The sequence below is a fragment of the Adiantum capillus-veneris genome, chromosome 5 (genome assembly GCF_014529385.1).
Source record: "Adiantum capillus-veneris isolate H3 chromosome 5, ASM1452938v2, whole genome shotgun sequence".
In the NCBI taxonomy this organism is placed as follows: domain Eukaryota; kingdom Viridiplantae; phylum Streptophyta; class Polypodiopsida; order Polypodiales; family Pteridaceae; genus Adiantum; species Adiantum capillus-veneris.
Window position 1 is genome coordinate 68,980,667 of NC_140935.1, and position 22,055 is coordinate 69,002,721.

The following is a 22,055-nucleotide window of genomic DNA, read 5'->3' on the forward strand; positions in this document are numbered from 1 at the left end:
TTTCAAATTTGAAAAACACTTACAGATTTTAAAAGAAAATGTTATATTATATTCCTAACAAAATTTATAGATAAGGGGTTTTACAAACATGTCTTGAACGCACGTGATATAGAAGTTTTACACGTAGTGAACCCCCCAAGAGTGAAAACTGTAGATATATTGATAATGCTCCCTTTTAAAAGGTATTTATCATAGTGTAGGTATTAGCGTATTTGAGCAAATGTGTTTCTTGGGGTGGTTAAGTGCTCTTCAAGGTCTGTCAGTGATTGCACTTCCTTAATTGTTGAGTTCATTCTTATGAGAGTTGGAGTACATTATTTTGGTTACTTATCATTATTGTTCTAATAAATGAAGCTATTACAGATTGGATTTTTGCCATTAGAATCTATTTGCAATGGTATTTTGGTATAGTTCTCAATTAGCTATATTGCACATTTTCAATATCTTATAAATTGTGATAGAAAGTATAATCTTTTGTAACAACTGCAAAGAAAAATTGGTTTCTCTTGCATGCTTGAGAGGAATTTCTGTAAGCACTCCTCTATGTGATCATCATGTGTTGTGTGTGTGTCATTTTGTTTAATATTCTATTCCTCCTTTTTTTAATGACACGATATAGAGATGAGTGTGTGTTCTCTCTATAAGTGATGATGAAAATTTGTTTTTTTAAAAATGCTCATAAAGTGCAGCCATCAAAATACTACGATGTGCTCTTTGTAGCGAATATAGATTACTACCTAACCTATATATCCATATGGTTGGATGATTTTTTGAAGCTGTCTTTGAAATTGTGTTATTATTCTTTTTGTTGTAATGCCTTTTCTTATGAGAGATGAGAGTTTGTATTTCATAACTCTTTTTGTGGATTTCCTTATGCTCTTGTCAAAAAAATGTCACAAAAAGTTGATGTTTTTGAGTCTTTAGAAGTTTGCAAGAGCTATATTAACTGATGCTTAACTTCCTTGTTAAGCATCAGCTATAATACATTCTTCTTTGTTTATGTGATTTTTTTTTGCGCTTGATAGCATACTCTTTTTTATGTTTCCTTTTTTGTGAAGAAGATTTTTTATGTGAATTTTCAATGAGTTCAACATGATTGACAATATCTTCTTTGCTTTGTTTTGGTTGCAAAGGCTCATAAATGACCATCTTTCTCATAGTCATCATGAAATAATAAACGAATCATTTCATGTTCATGAGAGAACTTCATACTATAGTTTATTCTACACAATGATGAGCTCCATACATGGATATTTAGTTTCAATGTTCTTGCTATCCAATATGGAATTACTGCATTGCCCTAGAGTCTACCTTGTCTTAATGAAGGATGTTGACATGAGTTTGAATATTGGGAAAATGTTTTGATATTGTGAGCCTCTTTGAGTAATGCTGTTGTTAGGTATAGTTGCACACTTTCTAATTCGTATGAGTCACTATTTTGAAGGATTTGTAGGAGTTTTGTGACTCCAACTTGTCTTAAATCTTGACTTGAAATTGTATTTTTCAAGAAGTGTGCAAAGCTTTCGAAAACACAATCTCTAATATTGTTGTAGTTAAAATTATGTATTGTTTCGATAGCATCAATATTTACCTCGTGCTTTGATGGAGTGATAGGTGCAAAATGAGTGTTTCTATCTATGGTTATATGTTTCTCAGAAGGAATTAAAGGCTCAAAGTGGCCAACATGGTTTGGGCAGTCATCAAAGAGTATGTGCAGTGTGTCTTTTAGATGCAAAAATTATTTCATTCCTTTTTGTTAAGAGCACAGTGAGATACTCCATTTGAAGATGGTCTCCCCATCATTTGAAGATGGTCTCCCCAACATCCCTCCTCAAAAGTGTAAAGATATTTCATTCGCAAAAGATATTCATTTACTCTTTAAACGTCATGCAAAGCTGAAATCAAATCCAAGTTTAGGAACGTTTACAAGCATCATAATGCATCCAGATCATTTGCATTTAATAAGTTGAAAAAGTTGTTTATTATGTTTATTCTTAGGTCCAATGCTATATGGTGGTAATTTAGTAAATATTTCAAGCAATCAAACAAGTAGTCTCCTGCAGTAAAAACAAATTCTTTTAAAGATCAAAGATGTTTTTCTATGTATGTACATGTTAGGATCTTCTCCTTTGTTACCTATTGTGAGTGCCATTTCTACAAAAATTCAATAAATTGAAGGAGGACTATTTCAATCATAACATAAGAGAATTGTATGTATGAAAAAGTTGTGTGTTGACGGTATGAGAATGTAGGTTATTGAGCCTTCTTCTAACATGTTGGTGCAACTAAATTTTTCTATGTTGGGAAGTGGTCTAAACAATGCTATGAGTGTCTACAAGTACATGACAAAGAGCTAAAGCAGGTGTGAAGGCCCTGGGTAGTTAGATGATTGCAAAGACATATGATTGATGTGGATCTTTAAGACAAAAAGGCTCCAAAATGGTCCAATTAGATTGGTAGTTTGATGCATCCAAAGTTCTCAAATTGTACCTTTCATATGTGGAATTTGAGGTGTTGTACAAGCCGGTCTAGACACATCCTCAAATGGAGATACGGTGTGGAAGAGATCAAAATTCAAAGATGGAGGGCTTTGTAGATCCTTGACAGTTAAGGCAAGTGGAGCCAGATGGTAAAAGTTGATGTAAGTGGATAGGTTGAAGTGCTCAAGTTGAGGTACATTGTCAGGACAAGGGTAGGACTAGTCACGGCCAAGGGCCACGATGGACATGCAGTCAAGGGGGTCCCTATATTTAGCAGGCCAAGGGCCTATATAGGGCATGGCTGGGAGGAGATTAGCAGGTTCAGTCCCCATGCCCTTTCACTGGTATGAGAGCGAGGTGGAGGACGGGGCTATGGAGGAAGGGGGAACTTGGCATGCTTTTGCAAGGCTTTGCAAGCTCTCTCTCTCTCTCTCTCTCTCTCTCTCTCTCTCTCTCTCTCTCTCTCTCTCTCTCTCTCTCTCTCTCTCTCTCTCTCTCTCTCTCTCTCTCTTGCAGACTTCCATGGAGACGGGTGGGAAAGATCCCTTGGAGGGAGGAGCAGCCAAGGGGGTCGTGGACAGGCGCCCTAAGCAAGAGGATCCCGGAGTCGAAGTCCATGTGCACGAAAGCTTGCCAAGGAGTTGGCACCGTCGGCAGTAGCCCTTGTCGAAGGGAAGGTCAAGAGCCGACCTCAAAGACAGTGGGCAGTAGCCCTTGTCAAAGGGGAGGTCAAGAGCCGATCTCAAAGAAATTACCTGCAGCTTCTATCTACGAGGTCCTAGAGACCATGGGAGAAAAACTCGTTACCTGGCCAAAGCTCGGGAGGCAATAGGCAATATGCTATGTCCCTCTCTCGATGGCGCTGCAGACAGAGCCCGCCATCGCTGCTTCCTTGCTTTTTTTTTTTTTTCCCATTTGGTGTCCACCCATAGTCAAAAGGGTGGCAAAGGCCTTAAGGGGCCTATCCCACGGCGATAGCAGTCGAACAGGGGAACCTTGCAAAGTGTCAACATGGAGCACATGTAGGGTGCGTGGTGTCGACGACCATCTGAACTTGCATCTCAAAATTTTGCAGTAGCATGCAGACTTTCCTCAAGGCTTCATGCAAGGGCTTCTCGAGCTCTCAAGGAGAAAAGAATTTGCAGTAGAGGAAAGCAGTAGTGATGTACTCAACATTGAGTTCAAGGGAAGCAGTAGAAGCATGGAAAATTTGGAAGCTTTGCGGAAGTAGGACATCTCCACAGTAGAAGCATGGAAAATTTGGAAGCTTTATGGAAGTAGGACATCTCTAGACGACTCAATAGATGGGGGTACGACTGCAAGGCTAGTTCAAGAAACTTTGGAAAAGTTGGGGTAAGTACCAAGCTCCAGCAAGCATGGAATCCAGGTAACTTCTTTTATTTGTTCATCTGTTGTTTTCAATCATCCTTTATGCAGATTGATAATAAAGGCCAGATACGGGTGGCATGCGGCTTGTATTGTACAGGAGCAAGGCTCCGTACAAGGGTGTTAATGAGCAAGGCTTGTGTAGTCCAAGGTTGTGTTACCGATCTCATAATAGTTGCAATTTCTCCTTGGTACCACATTCGGTTTTCGAGTCGGGGAGCTTTGTTGGAAGGTGTACTTAATGAGCACGATTTCTCAACGGTTCAATTTGATGCCACTCCATAGACAATTGGTAGTGTTTTGGACTCTCAAGGAAATTAGCACATCCTATTTGCTCGACTTGATGCAGGGGGCAAGTTGCTCCGCATAGATGACTCCTTGTCACTATTTCTAGCAGCTGCTAGCGGATGTTTGCCACACGGTATTACTTCATTCCAATTGAAATTGTTCGACAAGGCCGATTCTTTTTCTCATGCTCTCTGTATGTCAATAGCCGCATCAGTTGTCTATTAGAACTAACAGATTTTGGTGAAGCAAGGCTTCAATTTACGGATCTTGCATTGTGGCTTCTCCCATTTGGCATCTACTTTAAGCATCCAAAATTGGGAAGGAATAGGAAATGTGTTTGCAGGTTATTTCATATTGCAAGTTATTTCATTATGTACCAGACGGGTGTATAGGATATACGATGGCGTCTGTGAAGATATGGCTATAAGCCATTTTGGAATGAGTTTTTCCTTCCAAATTTCATGACAACTGGTTGCAGCAACAACAGCCAGGTTAGCCAAGTTTAAGTTTTTCTTGTTTTTCCCTGTTTACACTTTACTTGGCAATTACTGTCATTGTGCAAAGCAAAGTTCTTTGGCAATTTTAGAAGAAGCACGGCTTTGGGGAACTAACAAAATAGGGAATATCAACTCACAGAATCCCTACCAGTCTAAACTATGCAAGGCACTTATGGTTTTGGTTCTCACGTTTGAGGCCATCACTCTCCACAAGGGCTTACAATTTCGCATGCAAGGCATGCTAGTGAGGAGGATTTAATTCTACCATTTCATGCATTACGCTTCCGCTATCACACTCACAACTGTGTCAAGGGCAGACTAAGGATGGATTGTTTACTATGCTTGTTGGTTGCTATCAACACACACCAACACTAAATCAAGGAATTATTGTATGGGCAAAGTGCCAATGCTAAGTCGTCCTAAAGTCACGACCCCATACATGGTAAGTGGGCCAAGCTGTGGCTTGTTTTTTCTCTTTCCTCTCTCGATGACAACATTATACAGGCAGAATGTTGCATGCTTATAGGATAAGCTGCCAGTCAGGCATAAGATGTCTAAGAGCACACATTTTGGGCACACACATACTAGAAATTTAAGGAAAGTTCCTCAGCCCAGCACGCTCTTCTTTTCGTTCTCTATCTCTCTCTCTAATTTTTTTTTATAAAAATGAAACTCTTCTAAGAAGCTTTTGATACATGTTTTGCTCGTGAGTCAGCTTGAGCCAAGGTGCTCTAACTCACAGCTAGCACGTGGCTAAGATGCTACTCCAATTAGTCTTCATCGGTTCATTGATTGATCACTATTTTGCATAAGGGCTATGCGCCAAACAGGCTAAGAGCCGTTGTCAGGCCAAGGGTCAGACCCACAACTATTGGCATTCTTTGGGTGATTGTTTTCAAAATCTACCCAATGAAGAACACACCGACGTTAATGGACAAGCAAGATCTTGTCATTACGGATGTTTAGTGTATCATTTTGCACTACATGTTTTCAGTGCGACACTCGAGTTGAGTTTTTGATAACCTTACAATAGGTTGAGACAGCATGGCTCTCCATAGGAGCTATGAATTTCACTTGTGTGGATCTCCGGCTCCCTCTATAGCACTACGGATTGTCTATGGACATATTGTTTTGGGGTAAGACCCGGCGGGTGATTGCTACATCACCCCATAGGAATTAAGGATCACAATTTGATCTGCATTGAGGATCACAGTTGATCTCTCCTAGTTATACTTTCAAGGAAAGAATTCTGCAATCTACCACGCGATAGCAGAAGAACACACTTTTCACGTTGATTCCAATCATAATGTACACGGTTGACTATGTTGGTTACCGTTATTGGCTAGTTGAGCAGTTTCTACAAAGAGTCTTACCAAAGGGTTTCACTACGTAGATTCTAATCCAAGGGCTTGGATTGCAAAGGCAACACCCAGGGTTCCCAGTGCAATGCTGTTTGTTTTTTCAGGTAGGGGACGTATCCTCTCCATTTGAATAAGGGTAAGTGAACATTATGTTCAAATCTTCAGGTTCGCATCTATTGATTTGGTGTTATTCCATTTTCACTATGCTTTGCTTGGTTTTTCAAGATGTATAAGTACGCTTGAATGTTACAGAGCCATGCCAAGGGCATATCGGCACAAAGTATTTTGGGCCAAGTGTCCAATCTATCTTTCTACCTTATGCTGTTACGAACCTACTTGTAGGGTTCAATTTGGCACATGTTGTCACATGGGATACAACGTGGTCTAGGAACTCAAGGAGTTCGGTTTAGCTAGGGTGGAGCAATGAATGAGGATCCCTCTCACTCTTGTTACGGAGTGTTTAGAGTTACCTCCACACACAAGTACATCTTGTACTTGAAGGATGTTCTTTTTTCAGACATCCTTAGTTGAGACATATTCCACATGTGGCGAATATGAGTCTCTAGGATTGACATTGGCGCCCCCTATTTCAAATATGTGTCACGACAAAGTCCCTAGGTGTTGATCACTTCTATTTTCTAGACCATTTTTGGCAAGACGTATCAGGAGCAATTTCAGTGGCCAAAAATTGTCGGATACTTAGAATGACTTGTTAGCTACAAGTATTCCTAAACAACATTACAGATGGTTGTTTACACATATAGCAAGGCTAGAAGTGGTTAATGAAAAAGTTTCATTTTCTGTACCTAGAAGTGATCAATGTTTCACCTTCTATTGCCATTCAGACGTTTCAACAAGGCTTGCAAAAGATTGCAACTGAAAGTATTTGGTTTCTTTTCAGAACTATTTACATTCTTTTTTTTTTTGTGCTACACGCATCACATTTGCCATAAGTATTGGCAAAGATCACCATGGATATACAGGTTCGGATCTGTTTCTTGCTAAATACATGCACACTAGGTGTTATGGGCCCTAGTGTTTAGCAAAAGCTGATTTGGAACGGCATGCATATTCCTCAGGTTGTTGCTTATGAAGCATTTTGCACTCTATGTGCACTATCTCTATGAGATTACTTTTGGGTCTACTAATCACCAATAGAGGTCATGGCTCGATTTGGGTGTTTGTGGATTTTTCAAGTTAACCATGACGGTTATTCCGGACATTGTTGATTCCTCAACAATGTTATACGCTATTGTGATTCCTCGTTTACCAGTCGTCTGGGAAGACTGTCTGTAAACCGTGGGGGAAACACACCTCAGTATTGTCAGTATCCAAGGGGATTGGCAAATTACAAAGTGTAACCTTGGGCTAAAACGATATGCAAAGTGCGTACATTAGCACCAAGCAATCCAATTAATAAGCATTTATTGCTCTTCTTGGAGTTTACTTACTATCAGTTAAAGCATGTTGCGACTAGGTAGTCTCTTCATGAATAAGTCACGTTCTCAACCTTGAACACTTGTTAGGGGTGGGGTTGTTTACTGATGATGAAAATTGGGAACAAGTCAAGGACTTGAACTTGGCTGATGAGTTATGTCAGCAAGTTACTTTCATGGAAAGTGACAAGAGGTACTCTCTTTGGTACATCTTTGTTGTGATAAACTTGTTTACCATGCTCATGAGCATTCTAAATGGAGTCTACACACCATGTTTGGATAGGAACCGGTACCATCAGATGGTTACAAATGGACAACAATGTAGAAAATCAAGATGTTACTCTTAGCTTCATTGAACCTCCTCCTGAACTGGGTTCTGCTCAAATAAAACGTTGGATCCATGAGGGATGTTACGGTAGAATACATTAGTGTTCTTATGAAGATACCATCACTTGTGTTTTCATGGACAAAAACGCTTCTCCAAGGGGGAGTAATGTCAATACAAGGGTAGGACCATTCACGGGCAAGGGCCAGGATGGACATGCAGTCAAGGGGGTCCCTATATTTAGTAGGCCAAGGGCCTATATAGGGCATGGCTGGGAGGATATTAGCAGGTTCAGTCCCCATGCTCTTTCATGCATGCCAGTCTTTCCAAATCTCCAATCAAACCTTGGATGGGCAAGTTATGTCCAGTCAAAGTTTTGCCAGGGGCTAGTGTGTGGCGATTTGACTGCATCGGTAGGCATGCCATATGGATTTTTCTTAGCCTTACCAGAGATCTCAAATAATTTTTGCATCATGTGGATCTAGTTGGACTTGACTGCTTGTCAACGGAGTCATGATGGCAGAGATATGCCATGTCAAAGTTGGATGCAGTTACGAGAGGACACTGCCAGATGGTTTCTTTTTATTTTCAAGGCATCAGTTTGTGGCCTTCAGGTAGTCATAGTTTAGCATAGTTTTTTTAATCTTGAAATTGGAAAGGCGGAGGTTTGCCCAAACTTTGCGACACATCCCTGGGATTCAAGGGTCTAAGAGATATGGAGCTCTCAAACCACATCAGAATGGTTGTTTTTGTATAGAAGAAAGGGGGGTCTAGTGGTTTTTCAACCCCTTGGGAGCCAAAGCAATGTGGTGTTTCCATGTGGCCCACACAGAAAATCCACATGCACATAGTAGAAAACAATGCACGAGGTATATATATAGGAGTGGCATACCTCATAAGGCATCAAAGTTGAGGGAGGAGCTCCTTGTGTTGGTAGCTATGGTGGGCATTGCCGATAGGTGTTGCGTGGAGGCAAGGGTGGTGGCCCGCTGGGCACTCCGGTGGTCAACTTTGGTTGTGAGTGGCATAAGTAGCTTGTCTACTATCAACAATGGTGCTGCATAGTTGATGACATGGCAAGCCAATAGGGGGTTGTTCTTGTGGCCTCAAGATGGCCCAAATATTTGAAGACATGAAGAAAGATCCCTCCCCCTCCCCCTCCCCTTCCCCTTCCCCTTTCCCCTCCCAACTAGCGACATTGCTAGCGCAAGGGAGGGAGAGGTTGTGTGAGTTTGGAGGTGAGTTGAGGATGAGTCAAACGTCAATTCAAAGGAGGAAGAAGTAAATTACTGGGTGAGTTCAAAGCAAATCCAATCAAAGGGTAAATACCAAGGGGAAGCTGACAGAGAGAGAGAGAGAGAGAGAGAGAGAGAGAGAGAGAGAGAGAGAGAGAGAGAGAGAGAGAGAGAGAGAGAGAGAGAGAGAGAGAGAGAAATGAAGTGAAATTTTCAAAGTTCTAGGGGGCACTAGGACATCTACCTATGTGAGGAGGTGTGGGATTTTTTGGTGTGTGGAGTGGAAGTGAGAGAGAGGTATTGTGTGCAACAGTGGTTTGCAGTCCAAAATGACCTCTAAAATATATGTGGGTAGCTGATCTCGGTAAGTGTCAGTGTGTGGCGTGATTTTCTCATGGTGAGCGTGTTGGTGTTCTCGTGTGTATAGACGATTTTTTTCTAGTGGAAGTGTAAAATTGTGAAGTGTTTTTGAGAGGACAAGGGTGATGTGAATGCCATGCGCTATAGAGAGGCCTTGTGTAGTGTGCTTGGTGTGTTCCCCATTCTCCCTCTCCATCTTTTAGTGCCCCCAGCGAGGAGCATGTCGATTGCTCTTGGTTGAAGTGGGAAGGGGTTTGTATCTGATGGTGTGGTAGAATGTTTAATGGTCAGATTCCAAGCTGAAAGAGATGGTGGAGCCATTTTAAGATGACTGAGATGGTGTATCCAAGCATTGGCCCCATTTCCATAAGAATTGAAGACCCAAAAGATTGGGTAGCAGACTTTTATTGATTTGATCATGTTCAACAACGATGCAATTTGTGAAAACTTTATCATTTGTGATCTGTATTAACTATTTGAATGCTAATTTTGTACATTAAAAAAAAGGGTGCTATGATTGGCACATAAATTACATCTTTGTACTAGAGGTGCCCTAAATGTGGCAATTTGGGCCAAATTGGATGTGTCCAAAAGGCAGCAAGAAAATGCCGTGTAAGCTTGTTGTCTGGCCAATTCTCACTGCCTTGTGGACACATCCAATTTGGCCCAAATAGCCATGTTTTAGAAAATGTAGGGCAAAGTTTGTACCTAATGGACAATTTCAAGCTAGTCATGAAATTCTTTTAGCCTTACTTGCTTACGTTCTCATGAGCTCTATTGGGATAGCCTTAGGCCCCAACTCTTGCGAAAGAGAAATTGCACGCATGCGCACGCACAACCACACATAGATTCTCTCCTCTTGCAAACTTGCTATTTCAGATTTTTTTGTCGCTCGGCACACATAAGGTAATGGCCTACTATTGACCACCTTGTTTTTATTGACTGGAATCTCTCCAGATTCCAATGTACGTTTCAGCATATGATTTTCAAAATTTAAGGACGAGATTCAAACACAGATAGACCTTCAAACTAGCATGACCCATAACCAATCTACCCCACACCCACGCTCAAGCTGCTTTCCACCTTCTGCTTTATCATATTTAAAAAAAAATCCCATGTTCAGATGGCATTGATAACGCATGGCGATTATTGCAAAGGGAGGCGAGGCCCTGTAAAGTGAAGCAAGACCCTGCAAACTCTTGTCCCGCGCAGTGTTAGAAAAAAACCGGCGTTCAATGTATTTTAATCGGCTAAAATCCTAAAATCATAGTTAGATTTTGAGCTTGCCTTGAAGAAAACCGGAAAATTTTCACTTCACAAGTTTAGTGAATTACCGGAAAAAGATTCAAATTTTGACTTGAAAACAGGGAAAATTTCAAGTTTGCCCTTATTTTATTCGGTTAGGAAAAATGCTTTTTTCTAGCCCTGGTCCCGCGACACAGCAACGACGTAGAGAGAGAAGAAGAAGAAGAATAGAATTTTAACGTCTATCCCAAGAGACCTTAAAGATTTATTTGACAAGGGGGGGGGGGGGGAGAGAGAGAGAGAGAGAGAGAGAGAGAGAGAGAGAGAGAGAGAGAGAGAGAGAGAGAGAGAGAGAGAGAGAGAGAGAGAGAGAGAGAGAGAGAGAGAGCGCATGACGCCATGCCCACAATCCCTGCCTTCCCCTTCTGAACCTTACACTCAAAGCAAGCATCTCCCATTTATTCCTCTCTTTTTTTTGGCCTACCCAAAGGGCTAAGGACATAGTGATGTGTTTTCTTTTTGCTAATGAAAACGGAAAGATGATCTTTTAAAAATTAGATAGTTTTTTTATTGGTTAGAAAAGATGATAAATACTCATTACAAAGACAAACAATATTCGCATCCATATTGACTGATGAAAACGAGACCCATGAGACTCTCTAAATCAAAAGCTTCTTCTTATTCTTATTCTTCTTCTTCTCTCTCTCTCTCTCTCTCTCTCTCTCTCTCTCTCTCTCTCTCTCTCTCTCTCCCCCCCCCCCCCCCCATGTGCATAGGGTGCGAGCTATGGTAGGTGGTGGGCGCAACAAGAGGATTGTGTGCATGAGCAGGGAGGATGGAAACCAGGGGTTTGGGCATGCAGAGATGGCATTGGGGTTGCTTAGTTGTAGACAATTGGGGTAGCCGCTAGAAGACTTAGACTCTCTCTCTCTCTCTCTCTCTCTCTCTCTCTCTCTCTCTCTCTCTCTCTCTCTCTCTCTCTCTCTCTCTCTCTCTCCCTCTCTGTCTCTCTCTCTCTCTCTCTCATATGAGCCTCAACAGCTCACGAAAGGACGAGAGTAATGCCTTGATATCAGCAAAAAGACAAGAGTAATGCGTGTGCTAGTCTCCACCCAGTTGTGCTATCTTATAGCCTCTCCCTAAAGTACACACTATCCAGTCGCGTTGGTGGCCTTGCCCGTAGGACCCATGTCCTCAAATTACCCCCCCTCCCCCCCCCTTGGAGAATTGGTTTTGTCCTAAAAAACGAGCATTTTCCGAACGTAGGAAAATGCTTCCTAAGTGCGGAGACATTCTCCCATGTAGAACCTTCTTCAGGTCTATCTAGCCATTTTACCAACACATGTCGTTTGACACGATGTCTGGTGCGAAGCTCATGAGTCTCCAAAATCTTTTCGGGTTCATGAGGGATGCTTGGATGTTCAATAAGGTCAACTAACACATCTGTGTCAATGAAATTATCATTTTGTCCTAGCTATTTTTGTAAACAGCTAACACGAAAAACAGGATGAACTTGTGAGTGCTCGAGAAGAGATAACTTATAGAACACTTAACCTATACGTTTGATAATGGTAAATGGTCCACAATAGCGTGGTAAAAGGTTAGAAACTTTTCCCGTTTCAGGCTTTCTGAATGCTCCGGAACTTTGAGAAAAAACTTGTCTTCTTCTTTGAAAGTAGCAAGACAACGATGCTCATCTGCATACTTCTTATATCGATCTTGAGCTTGCTTAACATTCTGTCAAGCAACTCGAAGCATATCAAAATGGTCTTGGAGAAAATATTTCGCTTGTTGTATCTTCTCCTTAGCCAACCCCACCGTAACGGGTGATCTAAGTTGAAAACCATTGACGAAGGAAATTTGGAATGGCGGCCTCTACACCAAAACAAACTCCATTGCGCCACAAGGGAAATGAGATGAGGGCACCACCTAGTCTTGGAAGCGTGGACTAGGACCGCTATGCAAAGAGAGAGAGAGAGAGAGAGAGAGAGAGAGAGAGAGAGAGAGAGAGAGAGAGAGATCACTATGAATGAAGCATTAACCGTAGTGTGTGTACAAGGAATGGATGACTTCAAACACTCCCAACACAAATAGCATATAGATTACCAAACAATCACTCAAGGATTAGCCAAGATCACATCAAGCACTCTCACACACATATAAAACATTTCTCTTAATTAACATAAGTAAGAGGAGGAGAGGTTACTAGCATGAAACAATTTGCACTCTAGGATGTGCAAGAATAGAGTGAATGAATGAGCTTATGGCTCATGGTGAGTGATACAAAGGCTCAATGGGGCTGAGGGAGGCTTGAAATTACAAAGGGGAAGGCCTCTTTATATAGGAAAGAGAGTGATTAGGAGTGAGGTTAAGATCCAAGTGTAATTTGTACAAATGAAGCTTGATTAGGGACATTCAACCAATGAAGAAGCTCCTTCCAAGTGATTTGTTGACCAATTAGCTCCATCATCACTTGTGTTGTCTTCACTCCTTCCTCCATAGCTTGAGTCCAAGAGCTTCCTTATTTTAAAATGTAAAGAATCTACATAAAATCAATACATATCTAGTAATAATAGGAAGGGGTTGAATGAGAACTTATGAATTACAACAAGATTAAGCATGACTTGAGAGGTGATTAGAAGAGGAACTTTGATGGGTTTTTGAGCTTGAGAGAGAGGAGGAAGGAGAGGAGGGTGAGAAGACTAATGGATGATTTTAGAGAAGGTCTCAATGTGGAAAAGGAAGGGTGTGTGTGTGTAAAGGTACAGGGGGTGGTCTCCACCACAGTTGAAAAAACTGGCGTCCACCATTTTGGCCATATCTCCTAGACCGTAGATGCAAAAATTATAAAAACATATGGCCAGAATCTCCAACTCATCAGCTACAACTTTGATGAAGACAACTTTTCTTGGATAGGAGTGGAAGTATTTTTTAGAAATTCAGCAAAATCATGTGTCTGGTTTGTTCCTTTACCAAGTCTTCCACTTGGGTCCCATTTGTTTGAATCATCATATGGCTCCAAAGCCATGATGATATGAGCCACTCATGACCCTTGAATCATGGGTGCATGGCTCCACAACCACATCATATCTTTTCTTTTCACATTTACATATTTTCCCTTCCCTTTACCACTAGGTTCTCCCTCTACCCTTCACCTCCGGTGAACTAGTCAAGAAAAAATCATTTTTTTTTAATTTTTCCAAGAGGTTGTTCTCACTCTTTCTTTTATTGTAAACCTCTAGAAGCAAGGAAAACCAACAAAATATGATAAATAAAAATTTGTGATAGGCTCGGATCATAGCCCCCCCAAACCTGGCTAGGGGTATTTATGCCTCTAGCCTACTTTCTTTGATCTTGAGCTGACCTTATCTTGATGTGATAAGGCTTTAGACGCCATCCATTTGTCCTGGTCTTGTGCACTTTACCATCAATGTCTTGAAGTCTGTAAGAGCCATTTTTGAACTTTTTGGTGACCAAGAACGGGCCTTCCCATCGGAAAAGAAACTTTCCATCCTTACGAGTGTTGAAGCGATTGTCATATCGAAGCACCAGAGATCCCTTTTTGATGTATTTGGATGCTAGCTTTTTGTTGAACTTTTCTCTGCGCTTCTCTGCTTCTTGAGAATAGTGGTTGATGGCTTCTTCACGATCCAATTGCAGCCTCTCTAGATCCATGATCCTTTGATGTACTTTCTCCTTTTGAGAGCCTACCTGGCTACCCAATATTCGAAGACTTGTTAACTTCACTTCAATGGGCAAAAGCGCCTCCTTTCCATAAACCAAATGAAAGGGTGTGTACCATAATGTGGTTTTGAAGGAGGTTCTATAGGCCCATAGAGCTCAATTCAGGTGTTTGTCCCAATCTTGGCGCCTGGCATGTACCTGTTTGGTGAGAATTTTGCAAATGATTCCATTTACTTTTTCCACCAAACCATTGCACTGAGGGTAGTAAGGAGTAGAGTGTTGATGCTGAATATTTAGCTTCTTCATGAGTTCTCCTACCAAGTCTGCTCTAAACCCTGGTCCTCTATCAGATAGTATTTCAAGAGGGGTGCCAAACCGGCAACAGATGTGGTCAAAGATGAACTGACTCACATCCTTAGCAGTAATTCTATTGGTCGGCATAGCCTCAGCCCATCTAGTCATGTAGTCTACTCCCATGATGATGTACTCTTTACCTGACTGAGTGCGTGGTAGAGGCCCTATGGCATCAATTCCCCACTTCTCAAAGGGCCCATATACCTTTATTGGGTTCTGAGGTTCAGCTATGAGCCGTCGTGGTCCTGCTTTCTGACATTCATCACATGTTTGACACCATTATTTGACATCACGATGAAGACTTGGCCAAGTAAACCCAGCTTGTAGAACCTTTCTACTAGTGACGTCGTGTGCAAAGTGTCCTCCGCACATATCATCGTGACAAGCTTTTAAAATCTCTTCAATTTCACTCTTCAAAGGAACTCTCCTAAGCACACCATCCTTACCAAGACAATACAAGTCATCATTTACTATGCGATACCTGGTAGCCTTCCTAGCTAACCATCGCCTTTCCCCTGCATTCAAGTGTTTAGGAGCCTCTCCTTGCTCCAGAATGTGCATAATATCTTCCAAGTCCTCCTTGCCTTGCTGAAGTGGAAGTTTGATGGCCACTGCTCCCACTATTGACTCATTTAACTTTGATGATGCTAGGTGGTCTGCATCCTTGTTCTGGTCTCTTGGCACATGATGTACTTGTGCCTCCCTAAATCTCCTCATAAGAGCTTTTGCTTCTCTCATTTTAGTAGAGAGACGGGCATTTTTGCAAGCCCATGTACCTTGCATTTGCCTTACCAAAAGCATGGAGTCACCAAAAGCGTTTAATCTCTTAATTGAATTATCGAGGCACCAAAAAAGGCCATGAATTAGAGCATGATATTCTGCTTCATTGTTGGAGTGGACATCTTCTAGAGTGATCCCTTCACCATGGATCCTCTCTCCCAATGGGGATAAGACCATGATGCCTGCAGCTGCCTTATCCTTGGTTCTCTTGTATGCTCCATCAAAGTAGAGGCTATAAGCATTGACCAAAACCTCTAGAGCTGGAGGTGGTGGAAGTTCCTTTCTCTTCAAATGGAAAACTTTTTCATAGCACTTGTTTGTTAAAATGTCGGCTAAGCATGCTCGAGTTGTTCTTTCAACCTGTATTGTATAATCAAACTCTTGAAGTCGCACCACCCACTTTGCTATTTTGTCAGAGATTTCCATATGTTGTAGTGCATAGGGAAACATATCCTCCACAGTGATAATTACAAACCTCTTCGGCAGCAAGTATGGCCGAAATTTGGTTACCGCAAACATGAGAGCTAACACTAGCTGTTCCATCAGGGTGTAGGCCTTCTCTGTGTTTTCCATGAGGCGGCTAGCAAAATACACAGGCCTCATAAAGGAGGTTTTTGGATCTTTTTGTAGGAGGGCAGCACCAATGGCTTCTTCTCCCACACTAGGGTTTACAAAGAATGTTTCTTCCCAACAAGGTTGGAGGATTACAGGGAGTGACCCTAACATTTTTTTAATCTCTCTAAAATGCCCTTCACTTTCTTCACTCCAAACAAGCGTCTCTTGACGAGTCAGCTGTTGTAGAGGAAATATCACTTGGGAGAGTAAGTGTATGAATCTACTCAAATATCTTAGCTTTTGCAAGAAGGAGATTAATTGTTTGATGGAAGTTGGGGAAGGTAGATTTAGCAATGTTTCTATCTTTTCAGGATCTACCTCGATTCCATCAATGGACACTACATGCCCTAATAGTGTAACCTTGCTTTCCCCAATGTGACATTTGTCCTTGTTTAGTTGTCCACCCAGCTTAGCTAAACGAGTAAATCCTTCATCAATCTTGCCGAGATGCATACTTTTGGAGATGTAAATACAAAAGTCATCTATGAAAACCCTTATGGACTTACCAAAGTAAGGTTGGAAGACCATGTTCATGAATCGTTGAAAGGTGGCTGGAGCATTGGTGAGACCAAAAGGCATGACTCGAAATGCAAAACATCCCCATGGTGTGATGAAAGTAGTCTTTTTCTGGTCCTCCTCTGCAATGCGTATTTGAAAGTAGCCAGAGTAGCCATCACACACTGTGTATCTCTCATGGCCTGCTACTTCATTTAGAATCTCATCTTGAAATGGGAGAGGGAAGTGGTCCCTCTTTGTTGCAGCATTTAGTGGCTTGTAATCCACGCACACTCGCCATTTACCATTCTTCTTTGGCCTCACCACTACTGGGGAGACCCATTCTGAATCTTCTACTGGGTATATGAATACTGCTTCTAAGAGTCTCTTCACCTCAGACAACAGTGCATTTTGTTGCACAACTCCTAATCTTCTTAGTTTTTGTACTACTGGCTTGCTCCCTTCTTTTAGATGGATATGATGCTTCACTGCAGTGACACCTGTAATGTGAGTGTAATCAGAAATAAACAATGATGCATGCTTCTTGAGAACATTTACATAACCCTCCTTTTCTTCTTCCTTTATATCCTTGGATAACATCTCCTCTAGGCTGGCATCCCACACATTCTCCATTTGGATCCTTGGGTTGTCTTCTGATGAGGTAGTTTCCTTTATGGTGACGCCCATGACTTCGAGAGTGCTATCACTCTCTTCACTTGAACTCTCTTCCTCGTCCATGGATGAGGAGCATCCACTTGAGCTCCACTCATCAGCTGACGTCTCTAGTTCAAGGTTCTCTTGTCGCCCATTCTTTAGGTTATAAACCACCTTCCGACTATGGCCACCCATGCGAGGACTCAACTCCAAGTCTCCTGTTGCCCAATCTTGCCTAGCTCCTATACCCATGAGCCAAGGTCGTCCTAAAATAAGGGGGTATCCTTCTCCCTTTACTGGCATCACATAAGCATCAACCTCTGTAGTGATTCCAAAAACAGAAACTCTCAAAGCTTTCACTACACCCACACAAGTGACAGAGACATTATTGGCCATTTTTTCCCTAAAGTTTGATGATTCCATTACCTCTAAACCCAATTGATGCATTAGCTTTTCTGTCATGACACAAACCTCTACTCCACTGTCAATGTAAGTTTTTGGAATCCGTTGTCCCTTGATTTGAGCCTCCATCAAAGGCACTATATCCTTGAGACCATATGCTTTGATTACACTTACTAGCTTACTTCGCTTTGCCCTCGTGCTCACCATTTTTGACCATTGTCGTCGAAGCTTTGGGGAGATATGAAGTAGTTGTGGCCAAGTAATCTTTGGTCCTTGAGAACTCACATCAGCTGTCAAGTCATAAGGTTGTGTCCGAGATCCCATAAGGAAATCAGAGATGTCAATTTGAGACCTAGTATGGGTCTTGCTCTTCTTGGCTTCATCTTTAGTTGCCCGAGATGTACTTGCTTCATTGCTTGCATCCTTGCTTGTTTCTTTACCTACTTCATCTTGGACACGCACACGTTTGATAGGCATTGTAGCCACTTCATCTATCTTCATCTTCCCTTTAGCTATTTCTTCCTGGTTGCTTCTGCCCTTGAGGACCTCCTCCATCCTTATGATGCTCACATTTGGTTGAGTAGCACGGGCTTGAGCTTGAGCACGAGGTGGCTGCAAAATTTGAGGTTGCGGTTGCTCTTGTGCTTGAGCTCTAGCACGGGGTGGACTTACTTGTTGTCGAGGACCTCTGACAGGGTAGTCATATCTTCTGGGATGAGGGCAATTATACATGCCGTGGCCAATTTCCCCACAATTGTAACACAACATTTCTCTTGCTTGACGTCGCATTGGTGGCAGATTCCCACCATTTCCCTCAATAGGCCTTCTTGCACCCTGCACAAGATTTACTCTCAACCCCTCTAGCTGGTTTGTGAGATTGTTTATTTGTTGGAGCATATCTTCTTGTTGACCTCTATTGAGGTCTGGTGCATTAGGCACATTTGGAGGTATGTGAGAAGCTTCCATAGTTGTGATATTGCCTCCCAAAGCTAGCTGGCCAGCTTGGGCTTGATAGAGAATCTTTCTATTCTTTTCCCTAGCAATTCTTAAGGCATCTTCAAAAGCATTTGGAAATTTTCTCTTTACCTTCTCCCTTAGCAAGGGATACAAACCTGAGATAAATCGATCCTTTTGGAGGCAATTGGGAGCTCGCTCACCAGGGTTTAGTGAGTCTGACCATTGCCCCCAAAGTTTCAGAAAACCTTCCTCATAGGTTTCATAACCATGAGGGTCAACTTGATGAAGGGACAGAAGCCGTTGCCATAGTTCTTTTGCCGAATTGGCTCGTTGAAATCTTCGTACGAAAGCCACCTTCAATCCCTCCCAATCAATTCTTTGGGTTGGATCTAGAGCCGGGAACCATACCCTAGATTCTTCTTTGAGCACCAAAGGAAAAGCTCTCAATTTCAATGCTTCGTCATCCCTCCCGGAGATAAGGAAAGCCATCTCCAAGTTATCCAAAAAATCCCCAGCATTTTCCCCACTACGCCCAAAAAATTTTGGGAAAGCCATCATAAAAGTGGGTTGCCTTCCTCTCAATACAGCACAAAGATGAAAACGTCTAGGCCCAAATCATATCTTATTAAGGGTAGAATAAATGGATTGATAGATGCATTAATCTCAGCTAGACGACGAGGGCCTAGTAAGTCCCTTATGATGTTTTGGAACCTAAGCTTTGTGCTAGCTATTATATGCACAGTTTGTCTAGCAAGAGGTTGGAAAGGTCCATATAAATCCCTATGATTCATGGAGTATGCTTAAAGCAAGATGAAGATGTGAACATCAAAAGATACATTATACTCCAAAATAGGAAATATTATAGGGTCAGGGGACAGCAATATCTCTCTCAACCTCTCAGCTCCAAAATAGAAGACCAATCTTTGTTGGAAAAAAATCTTTCTATCAATGCGCACATTCACCCTAATATTCTGAACTGATTGAAAGTTGTAGAAAATGGGATTATTCATTGGTGCATTAATTACAAACTTCCATGAAGCACTTCATTGAAGTTGAGCTCTCTTGGATCCCACCATTTGAGAGATGCGAAGAATTTGCTCACCAGTGATTAGCCTAGCTTTGGTGTGACCATCTTCAGCTTTGTAGAGTTCATAGGGTTCGATGGCTACCCTCTCAACCACCTTGAGCCTTCTTGCTAGTAGTAGTTGGAGTGCATCACCATATGTAGCCTCTTGCCAATACCGCACCCCATTGATGTGTAGCTCCCCCTCCAAAAACTTGTTAATACCTGAGTTTGAGAGTGCTTTCACCACCTGACGTCGAGGCTTCAAAGGAAGTGTCTTCACACTAGCCACAAAGCACTCAACACAATTTTTTGACCTAGGGACGTGATGACTACAAGATTTTCCTTGAAGCAAAGAAGGGCGTGTGTAGTTAACTCTCTTTACCCGCATACATGCCGTTTGTCGATAAAGACTCTTCTTTTCTCGAGCTTCTTGGGGAGACCATAGTGGAAGTCTCAAAGAATTTGATGGATCTTCCTTCATAGGATTGATAGAGCGCTGCTTGAGAACTCCTCAGTGGGGGCACCAATTTATGACGAAGGAAAATTGGAATGGCGGCCTCTACACCAAAACAAACTCCATTGCGCCACAAGGGAAATGAGATGAGGGCACCACCTAGTCTTGGAAGCGTGGACTAGGACCGCTACGCAAAGAGAGAGAGAGAGAAAGAGAGAGAGAGAGAGAGAGAGAGAGAGAGAGAGAGAGAGAGAGAGAGAGAGAGAGATCACTATGAATGAAGCATTAACCGTAGTGTGTGTACAAGGAATGGATGACTTCAAACACTCCCAACACAAATAGCATATAGATTACCAAACAATCACTCAAGGATTAGCCAAGATCACATCAAGCACTCTCACACACATATAAAACATTTCTCTTAATCAACATAAGTAAGAGGAGGAGAGGTTACTAGCATGAAACAATTTGCACTCTAGGATGTGCAAGAATAGAGTGAATGAATGAGCTTATGGCTCATGGTGAGTGATACAAAGGCTCAATGGGGCTGAGGGAGGCTTGAAATTACAAAGGGGAAGGCCTCTTTATATAGGAAAGAGAGTGATTAGGAGTGAGGTTAAGATCCAAGTGTAATTTGTACAAATGAAGCTTGATTAGGGACATTCAACCAATGAAGAAGCTCCTTCCAAGTGATTTGTTAACCAATTAGCTCCATCATCACTTGTGTTGTCTTCACTCCTTCCTCCATAGCTTGAGTCCAAGAGCTTCCTTATTTTAAAATGTAAAGAATCTACATAAAATCAATACATATCTAGTAATAATAGGAAGGGGTTGAATGAGAACTTATGAATTACAACAAGATTAAGCATGACTTGAGAGGTGATTAGAAGAGGAACTTTGATGGGTTTTTGAGCTTGAGAGAGAGGAGGAAGGAGAGGAGGGTGAGAAGACTAATGGCTGATTTTAGAGAAGGTCTCAATGTGGAAAAGGAAGGGTGTGTGTGTGTAAAGGTACAGGGGGTGGTCTCCACCACAGTTGAAAAAACTGGCGTCCACCATTTTGGCCATATCTCCTAGACCGTAGATGCAAAAATTATAAAAAAATATGGCCAGAATCTCCAACTCATCAGCTACAACTTTGATGAAGACAACTTTTCTTGGATAGGAGTGGAAGTATTTTTTAGAAATTCAGCAAAATCATGTGTCTGGTTTGTTCCTTTACCAAGTCTTCCACTTGGGTCCCATTTGTTTGAATCATCATATGGCTCCAAAGCCATGATGATATGAGCCACTCATGACCCTTGAATCATGGGTGCATGGCTCCACAACCACATCATATCTTTTCTTTTCACATTTACATATTTTCCCTTCCCTTTACCACTAGGTTCTCCCTCTACCCTTCACCTCCGGTGAACTAGTCAAGAAAAAATCTTTTTTTTTTAATTTTTCCAAGAGGTTGTTCTCACTCTTTCTTTTATTGTAAACCTCTAGAAGCAAGGAAAACCAACAAAATATGATAAATAAAAATTTGTGATAGGCTCGGATCACCATATAAAAGCAGAAATGGACTAAACCCTGTAGTCACATGCTTTGAACTATTATAAGAAAATTCCAATTTAGGTAAGTAGTCTTTCCAATTGGTTTGCTTCTTGATAACATATGCTCGTAGTATATCCTCTAGCACATGATTAACTCTTTCGATTTGACCATCTATTTTTGGATGATCAGTCGTACTAAGATTAAGTGTAGTTTCCAAATTTTGAAACACAGCTCTCCAGAAGTGATTATCGAACTTACATTCAAACCTTTGCACGTGCCACAAGAAAACTCCACATCCAAGCTGTCCACACTTACAATCTCCAAAGTTCCAAACACCTACCAATTTCACATTTAGCAATGAGAATAATAGAGATTTTTATTTGATATGCAGTCACAAAAATTACCTTCTTCTCCAAGCCTAAATTCGAGACTTGTTTATGCAA